Source organism: Mobula hypostoma, chromosome 24, assembly GCF_963921235.1.
Source record: "Mobula hypostoma chromosome 24, sMobHyp1.1, whole genome shotgun sequence".
In the NCBI taxonomy this organism is placed as follows: Eukaryota; Metazoa; Chordata; class Chondrichthyes; order Myliobatiformes; family Myliobatidae; genus Mobula; species Mobula hypostoma.
The window spans coordinates 8,714,524-8,728,848 of NC_086120.1; the positions used below are offsets into that span (position 1 = coordinate 8,714,524).

At 43.9% G+C, this 14,325-nt stretch overlaps 1 pseudogene; it reads left to right on the top strand.

The window, feature by feature from the left end:
* Window positions 1-6,792, top strand: part of LOC134337199 (immunoglobulin lambda-1 light chain-like) — a 52,203-nt pseudogene extending 45,411 nt beyond the window's left edge.
* The last annotated feature ends 7,533 nt before the right edge of the window (window positions 6,793-14,325 follow it).

Below are 14,325 nucleotides of genomic sequence, written 5' to 3' on the forward strand. Positions count from 1 at the left end.
GCGTTCAGCACGGACTAGAAGGGCAGAGATGGTCTGTTTCTGTGCTGTAATTGTTATATGGTTATATAAGTCAATAGCATCATGACATTTTAAGTTTCGTTTGGATATTAAACACGCAGCACTTATTTTCCCCATATGAACATATAAAATCATTGCAACACACCAATATCGTTGAATCAGTGGGACCCCTGGGACTGTTTTCCTGCAACAAGACGGTCCTATCGAAGGGTGATGAGAGACAGCGATAATTGAACGGGGTTCCTAATGTCGAGTCTATTCCGCAATTTAATTTTTGTTACATTCGTTGCAGAGATACGTTGGAAATGGAGGCAACGTTTTCAGTGCTTTCGTGGCTATCTCAGGATATTTAGCCTTGACTTTGATCCATAATGCCAGCGGAGATGTTATGTCAAGCATACTTTTCAGCCCGCGGTCATTTGCAAGATCAAGCAGTTGATCTTCTTCCCGCGCTGAAATGGATGATGCGCGGGTAATGAACTCGCCTGCGTAATGGCTCAACAGTGGGCGTGACAGGGAATGAGGAAAGGTGCAGCTGACTCCTATCATCAAATCATATTGTTTCCTCCCGGCCCGGTAGAGCATGCTCTGCAGCCCGGTAGTTGGGGACCGCTGGTCTAGACGGTGTCACAAATGCTGATATCTCTTTAGCCCTCTCTGTTAAAGGAACATCCCAGCATCCTATTAACAAGTCAATCTTTATAAGGTATTTAGCCTTCCCCACTCTATCAATACAGTCATCCATTCTGTTTCCTTGTTCTTTCTTGTTTCTAATTTCTTCTTCAACCGTTTTACTTTTCTCAAAGTTCACTCTGTAAAGATGCTGTTTCATGGGCTGTGCTGAATTTATAATGACGTGATGCACTGCACCTGTGCACCCTTTCAGAATGTCAGAAAATAAATCTCCATGCTTGCTAATTAGTTCTTTCACTAGGTTTTGTGGTGTAGGGTCCAACTTATAGACCTTATCAGTAATATTTTTCAAAACAATGGAATTCTGACATCTTGTGGATACTATATACAGTGGGTAAACATGTTTTTTCGTTCCATTATCAGATTCCATAGCCTTTATGACTCCATTCTGTTCCATAACAATTCTCCCAGGTGCCATTCTAATGAACAAGTGCTTTATTTTAATTCAAACACTCTGGAAACCTTCCTGTGCAAGGTCACAAATATTAATAAATCCTTTCTTGAATTTTAAAACAGAATTAAGCACACTGACACATTTCCAAATCAGACCATAGTTCTCTGAGTAGGGTCAAAGGTTCTTTTGGCCTGTAACTGCACACAGGTTCCAATAGACTACACTCCAATGACTTCTGAACAGAATCTCCAATAATAAATAAGAGGAGGGGAACCCCGCTCATCCCAGTTTTTCCCCATTTTTCACACAATATGTTTTAATCATGGTCTTAAGAGTGGAGCTGAACCATTTCAAGGCTACCTTGGACTCTGTGTGATAATTGGACTCTGTGTGATATGCAGATGACACCATGTACCTAGCTTCCAATCCTCTAACTATCCCCTGGAATGTTCTTGAAGTAAAGTTACTGCCCTGGTCAAATTGAATTTCTTTGGGCAGTCCAACCAGTGTGAAAAACCTACTGAATGCCTTCACCACAGTCTTGGCCTTGATGTTTTCAAAAGACATGGCTTCAGGGGACCTAGACACAGCACACATAATTGTTAACACATACTGATAACCAGCTGCAGTCTTTAGCAATTGACCTACACAATCCACTATGACCCCAGAAAAAGGTTCACCAAAAGCAGGTATCGGTTTAAGTAGTATGACTTGAATAACCTGTTTAGATTTCCCCTCAACTTGACAAGTATGGCAAGTCCTGTAAAAATTCACAACATCCTTCCTTAAACTAGGCCAGTAAAATTCCTTCATAATCCCGTTCACTGTCTTTCTCACTCCATGAGGTCCACCTAAAGACATACAGTGAGCCATGCTTGAAATTTCAGCCCTGTAAACTTTCGAAACCACCATTTAATGTTCAATAACCCAATTCTCACTTGTACACACAGTGGCTGGTCTCCACTTCCATATCAACACCCCATCTTTAAGATAATATCCAACTGACTCTCTCTGAACCTCCTCTCCTGTGAGGGCTATCTCCTTTAAAGCCACTATTTCAGATTCTCCCTTCTGTTCCTCTATAAATTCCTTCCTCAATAAAGACAAACCTTCCTCATACACTTTACTCTCATCAGCTTTACTACCCTCTAAGTCCTGTGGAAAACTGGAAGGTAGAAAAGTCTGTGACACATCATCATAATTTAAACCTCTGGTTTTGCTATCATAGGCCCCTACAGGCTTCATAAACATGCTTTGATTATCTGCGCATGTGAGATAAATATCAGTCTTTCCGTGTGAATTCTCAACAGCAACTTTGCTCATTAATTGAACAGCTATATTGACCTTATCTTGGAGAGGTTTCAACATTCCTCCATTGTTTACTAAACTTAGCACCATCACCAGACTTATAAGAACCATGTATACATTGTGGAATAGACCAAACAATCCGTTCATCTGATTACGACTTTCACTTTGACTTGTCTCCATAACAACTTCCACCCCAAAACCATAACAATTCTGCTTCTTCACAACATCATAACCTTGCAGGTGTGTACCTCCAAATGTCCAAACAAAATCTCACAGAGTAGCACATCTTCCCTCAGCAGACCTCTGTTCTGCAAGCAGGGTCAAAGGTCGTGCAACCAGTCCAACCTTTCCCAGCACTTCACTCAAAAGTCCAGGAACAGCACTTTTCCCCTTATTTTCAGTAAAACTTACCTCATCAATTTTCACCTCATCACTAACTTTTAGCTCACTGTGTAACACAAGTGTCTGAGAACCCTCACATTCCACCGGTACCAAGGTTAACCCCTTATTCACTGAACCAAGATCATCTGACACAAAAAAAACTGCATTCCTTTCCAACCAAGTCAGACACCTCAGACTTTAACTGAGCTTCAGCACAAGGTTCAGAACCCTGTGAATTCACAGGTACTTCAACAACCTGAACATAGGCAATCGGGACAACTGCCTCTTCTGGGATTTCATCACTTGTCCCAGTTTCAAATTCAAGGTCACCCCGAACCTCCCAGATACTCTCTGGCAAACTGTCATCTGGAGTAACCTTAAGCTCGTGGGTTATAACGTGTTTGCTTTCTTAGCAGACCCCCACAGGGTGGCGACATCCTCCAAACCTAGGTTTGCCCTTACATCATCAGGGACACAACTTTTAAATTCATCACATCCGAGCTGTAAAAATCATCAGGGTCTGACACTAAACTTCTCAGCTGCCTCATCTCCCTTTCAAAATGTCTCTGTCTTTCTGCCTCTTCTCTCTGTTTGTCTGCCTCTCTAGCTTTATGGATCCTCTGCCTTTCTGCTTCATCAGCCTCGAGCTGCTTTAGTTTCAATTTCAATCGCAACTGAACCTCAGCCTCAGTAAGTACCTTACCTTCAGCAAATAACTCTAACGCCTCCTCATCAAGCGTTCTCTTAGCTATATTAATGCTGGGCTATTACCGTCTGCATCTGAGCTCTCCTTATCTTAGTGGTCACCTTTAGTCTTAACTTTTGAGCAATTCCCAACAGCACAACACTCGTAGCATCATCCAACGCTTCCGGGGTTGGTTCCAGCATAAAATTCTCAACACTAACATCCATTTCTGCTGTATTTCCACACAAGAAAATCAAAAGGGATTTTCCCCAATTAATTCAAACAAGCCTCCCAACCAATCTGTTCATATCCCGGATGAGCCCCCAATTTTGTCACGTACCTCGTGATGGGTTAACAAACCAGCAGGAATGGAAAACACTTTGGAGTCCGGTATTGCTATTAACTAATAATATTTATCATGATGATTATGATTATGAGGACACGCAGTCCCCTTTTATTGTCATTTAATAATGCATGCATTAAGAAATGATAAAATGTTTTTTCCAGAATGATATCACAAAAGCACATGATAACCCAACTTAAAAACTAACAAAAACCCACATAATTATAACATATAGTTACAACAGTGCAAAGCAATACCATAATTTGATATGAACAGACCATGGCACAGTAAAAGTCTCAAAGACTCTCGAAAGTCCCATCATCTCATGCAGACGGTAAACCTCCAGTGATGCCAACTTGCCGGTGCAGCATCCTGGAAGCATCCGATCACAGTCCGAGTCCGAGTCTGTCCGAAAAACTCCGAGCCTCCAACCACCTCGCGACACCGAGCACCGAGCACCATCTCTGCCGAGCGCTTTGACCCTGGCCCCAGCAACAGGTGATATAGAAAGCTGAGGATTTGGGGCCTTCGTCTCCGGAGATTCTCGATCGCACAGTAGCAACAGCAGTGAAGCAGGCATTTCAGAAGTTATTACAGATGTTCCTTTGCACTTCTCACGGCTGTCTCCATCAAATCCGGATTGTGCACGGCACCCCTAGTTACAAATATCGATATCATTTAGAACGGCTGCGCGCACCGTGTTGCGCCGCCATCTTCTCCTCCCTCTCTTAGTAACTACGTAATATAGTAATATAAATGTAGATCAATCAGACAGGTTCTCAATGTTTATACATAAGTAAGTAAATCAGTCAGTGTCAAAAATTTATATATGAAAGCCAAGCTTCTTCAAGTCCAGGGGTAAATAGACAGTCTTATGACAATGAGTAAAGTTCAGTTCAATTCGTTCTGTTGAATTGAGTAGTGGTGGAGAGAGAGAAAGGGAGAGATTTGAGTCTTCAGGTGAGCTGATGCCGTCGATCTTCCCATTGTCCTCCGAAATCCTTTAAAAGTCACTGACTGTGACCACAACAAAGGGGTCCGTTTTTCTGTGGTGGAGCCATCAACCCAGGCAAGGGTGGACACATGGACAACTCCCCACCGGTCAATCCCTTTTCTCACTGCAAGAGCCACTGATCAATCCGCCTGATCGATTCTCCAAAAACCCACTTTTTCTGTGGGTACAACAAAGCTCATTCAGTGTCCAAAAACATGTGCGTGAGGTCTATCATCTGACCTTCTATTTATCTCACCATTCTGAGTACCAACTGTCTCTCAAATAACTCCTCCTTCCTTTGTCTGTGTAACAAATGTACAAGCAGGCAAATCTCCTTGGGAAGTATAAATACGCTGCCAAAAAATCATAACATCAATTGTCCATCAAATAACTCCACCCTCGGTCAGCATAGCGACTTACGAGCTGCTGGGTGCTCTCTCTCTCTCTCCAGCTCAGCAGAAATCCAAAAGTTGTTCTCAGTTCCTCCTCGTGCCTTAAAGTGACAGTCCAAAAGTTAGTCTTTGTCTCTCTCTCTCTCTTTTCAAAACGACATGTTGATGTTAAATACCTCTCTCTATCTCTTTTCAAAAGCACAGTTCATAAGGGTAATTCAGGACACCATCACACGGGACACAGTTGTGTTCAGTGAATTGTTACCATCTCTTAATGAAACATTTCTCTTTTTGGTTGCGTTTTTGGACAAACTATGATTTAACACTTTCTGATCATTAGTGTTATTTCTGTTCTTGTGTTAGTTTGTCAGTTTTTATCTTGCTTTGATAGGGGCGAATGAGAAGGGACACAATAGGGCAGGACGTTGCCGGCTGAAGACAGTCTATGACAATACATTAGAACGACAAGTTTCTTATGTTTAGCACATTCCCGCTAAACAGCCTTCGGGCATTTACTCAACTTGCTGTCCTCCCAATCAGGGTGGAACTCTCCTCCAGTACTCATCAATTAAAAGACCCTCTCCCGCTGCCCAGTCCTTGCCTCCTCTCCACCTGCTCATTTGAGCAGATTGTGAGATGTTTGTAGCAACGGAGCCATTAGTGACGGGTGGGAGGGTTGGAGGAAAGAGGAGGAATGTGTAACTGATGGCACAGAGAGTGGGACTTAATTACTCTGGGGGCGCTTTGGTGCCACTGCGTCTCTCAATTCCGGGATGAATCAGTGCTAAAAAGCCTCATCTATTGGAGTAGATTTCCAGTATTCCAGTATAAGCAATATGCACTGTCCTCCATGGGCACTGAGCTGTCTTTCAGAGAGACTAACGACCCCACTCGATGAAGCTAAAACATTTTACTTGTGCTCTGTCAAACTACGGAGGAATGGGGGCAATAGGCCCCAAAGGGCATTGACTGTTTTATAGACAGTAGTAACCATACTTTAATCTGAGTATACTTACTGTCTTGTAAATATTGAAAGTCTGTACTTTGTGTATATATGATGTAAATAAACTTATATAATTTTGTAAAAAGAATGACGAGAGATATTTTGTGTATTGAAACACATCTTCTTTTGTTCTAATTCAGCTCGGCAACTCACAGACCCTTCAGTGAAACTGCTTGGGCCGTCAGCCGAGGAGATCTCCGCTAAAGAAGCGGACACCTTAGTTTGCCTGGTCAGTAAATTGTCGATCAGCTTCCCTGTCGTCAGCTGGACAGTGAACGACAGTCAGATGAGCAGTGAGGTGCAAACCAGCGGGGTGACTCAGAAAGCGGACAAAACCTTCAGTCTCAGCAGCTACCTGACGGTGCCCGGCGCAGACTGGAGCAGTGGGAAGAGGTACTCCTGCTCAGTTCAACAAGGAGCAGCCTCGACAATATCCGCAACAGTCACACAATCCAGCTGTTAAACAGAGCGCGGCTTCGGCCTTGTTTGTCCCCGATTAACGGGAGATCATGGCCTTGTATCTTTCACCTCTACCTCTCCCACTCGCTCTTCACTGTACTTCCCTTCTGTTCCGCTCTCTGTAGTTTCCACTTTGATGTTGGAATATTTGTACCCGAGGCTGATTTTGTTCTTTTTCTTACTGAGAGGCTACACGGTGGTAACGCGGACAGTTACTTGGCTCCTGGAAATTTCAGGCGGTGAATGATTTTCTCTGAAATTGTGTTTGGTTTAATTAGAACAATTAATAAACATTATTGTGATAGATTATCAGTATCAGACTAACAAATCGTAATGGTAACTAACTACCAATAAAGACCGTGTGTGCATTTTGTCTTCTTTGATGTTTTTCCTATTCTGATACTGAGTTGGAGGAGGGAAGAGAGAGGAGACTCATCTCTCTCTGGTTCGTGAAGTTTAGGAAATCTCTCCGGCAGCCTTGGACACCGAATACAGTATCAGCAACGAAGTACAGGAAGTTCCATTGCGGAGATACTGGAAAGGATCGGGGACAGAGTGGTAGGTTGATGGTTCTCTGTCTCTGTGATGTAAATTGCGAACAAAGCAGCTGATTCTGGGAAGGTTAGTAAAGGAAATGAAAATAAACGTGGCTGGAAATATTCAGCTTCTGGGGCAGCATTGGTGGAAAGAGGAATAATTTGTAGTTACTTTCTGAGCTGATGAGTTTTTGCCAGAAATGACCAATACTGACATAAACTGGACAGTCTGGTTATCTGAGACGATTGAAGTAAAGACCGGGTCACAAGGATTGATGTTTAAATTCTGTTCCTCAATTATCTATTGAGTGATGGCGTGTGGTGCAGGAGTCCAGAGACAATGTAGCTCAGGATTTAGTTCAGATTAGTTCTGGATCTGCTTTCCATTACTCTCTCAACAGTACCCATCGCCTTCCCTTCTTTCCCCTCCCAACCCCACCCACTCCGCCAATGCTTCCTAGGCTGAACCCTTATCCTCTCCCCATTTGCAGAGCCACTACATTCATTTCCCAAACCCTGTTCCAACTTTGATCCTTCCCCTCCCTCCCCAGCAACTTGCTCAGAGCTCTCCGCCGCTGACCTCCCCCTCACCCCGTTGCCGTTACTTCGATGGACTGGGTAGACACCACTGGGCGATTCAGTCCGGGATTTTAAACAATGGCTGCTTCCTTGCTGCTGTTCATTCTGAGGAGCATGAGAGTGGTGGCAAAGGGAGGAAGAGTGCGTGTCTGTTCTGAGAAAGAGAGATAATGAGAGAAGGAAGGAGAGATGGGACGGATAGAGAAAGAGGGAGTGACAGAGAAACAGCTGATAGCGAAGGTGAGATGAGAGAATAACACACCCAGGAGACAGAAAGGCGGGAAGGGAACCAGTTGGGAGAGTTGCGGGATGGGTGACAGAGGGGAGGTAAAGAGAGAAACCAGCAATCCTGGTACAGCTGGAAGTTTGATCAGTGCTGTTTGTACTTGCATGGAAAGGTCGAGTGGACGGGAAAGCCAAGTTTCGACTTTGCATAGCACAGAGATCCAGAGAAAGAAAACACATTCACAAAAACACCACCCCCCAATGGGCAAGTCCCACCGTTCCAATAAAACAAAGAAATCTCACACCGACCTGTTCCCAAGTTGCTCTCTGAGTTCCTATTAGTCAAGGACCAAAGGGAAGAGTCTGAGAATACAGGACATCCCCTTCGAACAGAGATGAGGAGGAATTTCTTCTGTGAAAGGGTGGTGAATCAATGGAATTCATTACAACAGACGGCTGTGTCGGCCAAGTCGTTAAGTATACTTGAAGTGGAGATAATCTTTTCAATGATTTTCAGTTCCCTCGCCTCCACCGCTTTATTTTCACCATGGATGTTCAGTCCCTATATACCTCCATCCCCCCTCTAGGAAGGTCTCAAAGCTCGCCACTTCTTTTTGGATTCCAGACCTAGCCAGTTCCACTCTACCACCACTCACCTCCGTCAAGCGGAATTAGTCCATAATCTTAGTAATTTCTCCTTTGGCTCCTCCCACTTCCACCAAACTAAAGGTGCAGCCATGGGTACCCATATAGGTCTCAGCTATGCCTGCTTTTTCGTTGGTTTTGTGGAACAATCCATGTTCCAAGCCTGTACCAGTATCTGTCCCCCTCTTTTCCTTCGATGATTGAATTGGCGCTGCTTCCTGCACACATGCTGAGCTCGTTGACTTCATCAACTTTGCCTCCAACTTTCACCCTGCCATCAAGTTTACCTGGTCCATTTCCAACACCTCCTTCTGCTTTCCTGATCTGTCTGTCTCTATCTCTGGAGACAGCTTATCCACCGATGTCTACTATAAGCCTACTGACTCTCACAGCTACCTGGACTATTCCTCTTCTCTCCCTGTCTCTTGCAAAAATGCCACCCCCTTCTGGCAATTCCTCTGTCTCCGCCACATCTGCTCTCAGGATGAGGCTTTTCATTCCAGGACGCGGGAGATGTCCTCCTTTTTTAAAGAAAGGGGCTTCCCTTCCTCCACCATCAACTCTGCTCTCAAACGCATCTCACACATTTCACGCACATCTGCTCTCACACCATCCTCCCGCCACCCCACTAGGAATAGGGTTCCCCTTGTCCTCACCTAAGACCCCATCAGCCTCCGGGTCCAACATGTAATTCTTCGTAAATCCTGCCACCTCCAACAGGATCCCACTACTAAGCACATCTTTCTCTCCTCCCCTTCTCTGTTTTCCACAGGGATCGCTCCCTACGTGACTCCCTTGTCCATTCATCCCCCCATCTCTTCCCACCGATCTCCCTCCCGGCACTTATCCTTGTAAGCGGAACATGTGCTACACATGCCCTTACACTTCCTCCTTCACCACCTTTCAGGGCCCAGACAGTCCTTCCAGGTGAGGCGACACTTCACCTGTGAGTCGGCTGGGGTGATATACTGCGTCCGGTGCTCCCGATGCAGCCTTCTATATATTGACGAGACCCGACGCAGGCTGGGAGACTGTTTTGCTGAACACCTACGCTCTGTCTGCCAGAGAAAGCAAGATCTCCCAGTGGTCACACATTTTAATTCCACATCCCATTCCCATTCTGATATGTCTATCCACGGTCTCCTATGTTGTCAAGATGAAGCCACACTCAAGTTGGAGGAACAACACCTTATATTCCATTTGGGTAGCCTCCAACCTGATGGCATGAATATTGACTTCTCTAACTTCCGTTAATGCCCCTCCTCCCCTTCACACCCCATCCCTTATTTATTTATTTAATATATATATTTTTATGTATTTTCCCCCCTTTTATTCTCTCTCTCTTTTTCTCTCCCTGTTCCTCTCACTATAACTCCTTGCCTGCTCTCCACCCTCCAGGCTCCCTTCTCCCGTCTCTTTCTCCCCAGGCTTCCCGCCCCATGATCCTCTCCCTTCTTCAGATCTTAGATCCACCCCTCCCCTCCTGTCTTCTCCTATCATTTTGATCTCCCCCTCCCCCTTCCAGTTTCAAATCTCTTACTATCTCTTCTTTCAGTTAGTCCTGACGAAGGGTCCCGGCCCGAAACGTCGACTGTACCTCTTCCTGTAGATGCTACCTGGCCTGCTGCGTTCACCAACATTTTTTGTGTGTGTTGCTTAAAGTGGAGATGAACAGTTTCTTGATAAGTAAATGAGTCAATGCGGACGTGGACAAGGCAGAAAAATGGGTATGAGAGGGATAATATATCAGCCATGATAGAATGGCAGAGTAGATGAGCTGAATGACCTGTTTCTGCCCCTATGTGTTGTGATCTTATGGTGGAATTTATCAAAACACATAATGAGGCCATTCAGCCTATTGGGTCCATGCAAGCTCCCAACAGAGCAACCCCATTGGTGCCTGTTCTGTTCTCCTCAATCATGCCATCAAGTAATGATAACACTGAAATCAATGGGGTATCATGAGCAAAGCACACCAGTGACTGGAATCATATCTCACCTGAAGAAAGATGTTGGACTTCAAACGTCCCAGTCCCATGATATCACTACAGCTGTACCTCATGGAAGACATTCAACCCAAGCATGTTTGCTGCTTCATCAGGAATCTTCCTTCCACTGTAAGATCTCCAAAAGACTATAAGACATAGGAGCAGAATTAGGCCATTTGACCTATCGAGTCTGCTTTGTCATGTTTAATTTATTATCCTTTTCAACCCCATTGATTCATGGTTGATTCATTATCCTTCTGAACCCCATTCTCCTGCTTTCTCCCCGCACACTTTGTCACTCTTACAAATCAAGAACCTATCAACCTCTGTTTTAAATATAACCATTGAGATGGCCTCCACAGCTGCCTGTGGCAAAAACTTCAACAGAATCATTGCTCTCTGGCTAAAGAGCTTCCTTTTCACCTCTGTTCTAAAGGGACATTCTCATATTCTGAGGCTTTGCTCCCTCATCCTATATTCTCCAAATATTGCAAACACCCTCTCCACATCCACTCCAAGTGGGCTTTCGATATTCAATAGGATTCAATTTGATCTCTTCCTCATTCTTCTGAACTCCAGTGAGCACAGGTCCAGAGCCATCAAACGGTCATCATATCTTAACCTTTTCATTCCAGCGATCACTCTCATGAACCTTTTCTACAATGCCAGTACGTCCTTTTCCAGATAAGGGGACCAAAACGGCTCACAGTACTCCTTGTGTGGTCTGACTAATACCTTGTAAATCCTCAACATTACATCCTTGTTTTTATATTGTATCCTCTCAAAACGAATGCTAAAATTGCATTTACCTACCTTACTACTGACCCCACTGCAAGTTAATCTTCAGGGAATTCTGCACAAGGACTCCCAAGTCCCTTTGCACCTCTGATTTCTGAACTTTTTCCCCTGTTAAGAAAATAGTCTAAACCTTTGTTCCTTCTCCCAAAGTGCATGGCCGTACACATCCCTATATCTTCCATCTCCCACTTCTTTGCCCATTTTCCGAACTTGTCAATATCCTTCTGGATATTCCCTGCTTCCCCAACACAACCTGCCCCTCCATCAATGCTTGTATCGTCCACAAACTTGCCCATAGAGTGATCAATTTCATCATCTAAATTATTAATATAGAAATGGAAAAGAAGAGGTCCCAACACTGACCCCTGCAGAACTATACCAATCATTGCAGCCAGCTAATAAAGGCCCTGTTTATTCCGACACTCTGCCTCCTGCCAGTCAGCAAATCTTCTATCTATGTGTTCTCATCAAAGGTCTCTGAAAATCCAAGTGAAAAACATGCACTGACTCTCCTTTGTCAATCCTGCTGTTATTTCCTCAAAGAATTCCAACAGATTTTTCAGGCAAGATTATTCTTTTAGGAAACCAGGCTAACTTTGGCCTGTTTCATCACGTGTCTCCAAGTACCCCAAAACCTCACCCTGAAGATTGGATTCTGACATCTTGCCAACTACCACAGGCAAACTAACTGGCTTATAATTCCCTGTATTTTGCATCCCTCCCCTCTTAAAGAGTGGATTTTCCAGTCCTCCAAAATCATCCCAGAATCTAAGGATTCTTGAAAAATGACTACTAATGTCTCCACAATTTTTAAACTACCTCTTTCAGAACCCTGTGGTGCAGTCCATCTGGATCAAACGGCTTGTCATTCAGGCCCAGGTAGCTTATCCGAATTCAGCATTCTGTGTGTCTTTTGAAAGGAGCACAGTATATTGCAAACACGAATATATATACATCTCGTATATTGCAAACACTCTTGGAATTCCTTTTGCCACCTGCAAGCCCACTAATCAGCCACTCTGTATTTTCATCCAAGTCATTTTCTGTACATCATTAAAAACAGAGGTCCCAGCACTGATACCTGTGGAACACCAATGGCCAAAGCCCTCAAATTGGATTTTGCCCCTCCACTATTACACTCTGTCTTTTAAGGCAAACTAATTTTAAATCCAGTCCACAAGTCATCATGGATTAATGTGAATTAATCTTCTACATCAGGCTACCCTGAAGGAGTTTATCAAAAATTTACATAGACAACATTTCTTGCTCTCACCCCATAAATCACCTTTGTCAACTCTTCTATTCTGTAAGGCATAATCTGCCTTGCACTAAACCATCCTGATTGATACTAATACCTCTAAGTCCATACTTTTCCAAATACAACTATATCCAATAGCTAAGATTCCTCTCCAATAGTTTTGCAAGCTGGAAGGAGGAACCCTGCGCTTTCTCTCCTTTCACCGCTTTTACTGGATTTACTCATCTTGTGAGGGAAGGTGAGGCTTGAATCCGCTGGGGTATCCGCAGTTTTGGTCCCCTAATCTGAGGAAAGACATCTTTGCCATAGAGGGAGTACAAAGAAGGTTCACCAGATTGATTCCTGGGATGGCAGGACTTTCATATGAAGAAAGACTGGATGAACTGGGCTTGTACTCGTTGGAATTTAGAAGATTGAGGGGGGATCTGATTGAAACATATAAGATCCTAAAGGGATTGGACAGGCTAGATGCAGGAAGATTGTTCCCGATGTTGGGGAAGTCCAGAACGAGGGGCCACAGTTTGAGGATAGAGGGGAAGCCTTTTAGGACCGAGATTAGGAAAAACTTCTTCACACAGAGAGTGGTGAATCTGTGGAATTCTCTGCCACAAGAAACAGTTGAGGCCAGTTCATTGGCTATATTTAAGAGGGAGTTAGATATGGCCCTTGTGGCTACGGGGGTCAGGGGGTATGGAGGGAAGGCTGGGGCGGGGTTCTGAGTTGGATGATCAGCCATGATCATAATAAATGGCGGTGCAGGCTCAAAGGGCCGAATGGCCTACTCCTGCACCTATTTTCTATGTTTTCTATGTTTCTATGTAATGAACACTGAGAGGGAGATTGATTAGTTCATCAGCTGCTGACGGGTCTAGCCAGGGTGGCTATGGACAGGATGTTTCCTCTTGTTGGCAATCTAAAGCAAGATTTCAAATTCAGGGACTGTCCATTTAGGACAGATGTTAGAGAAGTTTGTTTCGAAGCAAAATCAGTTGATACTTTCAAATCAGGAAGAGGATGAAAGGTTACCTGGAACATGGAGTATTGGGACATGAAGGTTTCAATAAGATCAGCCATAACATTATTGAATATCAGAGAAGGTTCAAAGGGCTGAGCGATTGACTTCATCTAAATCAATATTCACGTGGAAATTTACCTTCTTGCATTCATGACACATCACTGACTGGAAGATTGCACATGACCAAGCAATACTGAGCCACGAGATTAATTAATGCCTAACTAAACAATTCCTTTCTGCCTACACAATGTTTATATGCCTTCCTTCTCTGCACATTATTGTGCCTACCTAAGACCCACTTAAATGCCTCATTTCATATTTGCCTCCACTACAACTCCAGCGGTGCATTCTAGGTACTCACCATTTTTGGATAGATTTAATATAAAAGGATGTATCTATGCAATAATCATTTATGGAGATGTATAGACCAAGAAGGTGCACATTTTAATTCCTCTTCCAAAATGAATCAATTGATCATCCAAGGAGAATGCAGTTGTTTCAGCCAAAGTCCTTACTCAGGATGTCCACACGCTTGCTCACTATCAGTAACCCTGATTGCTGGCTGTTTGAGGAGGGAAACAATTGGCCATATAGATTCACTTGCCCTTCTC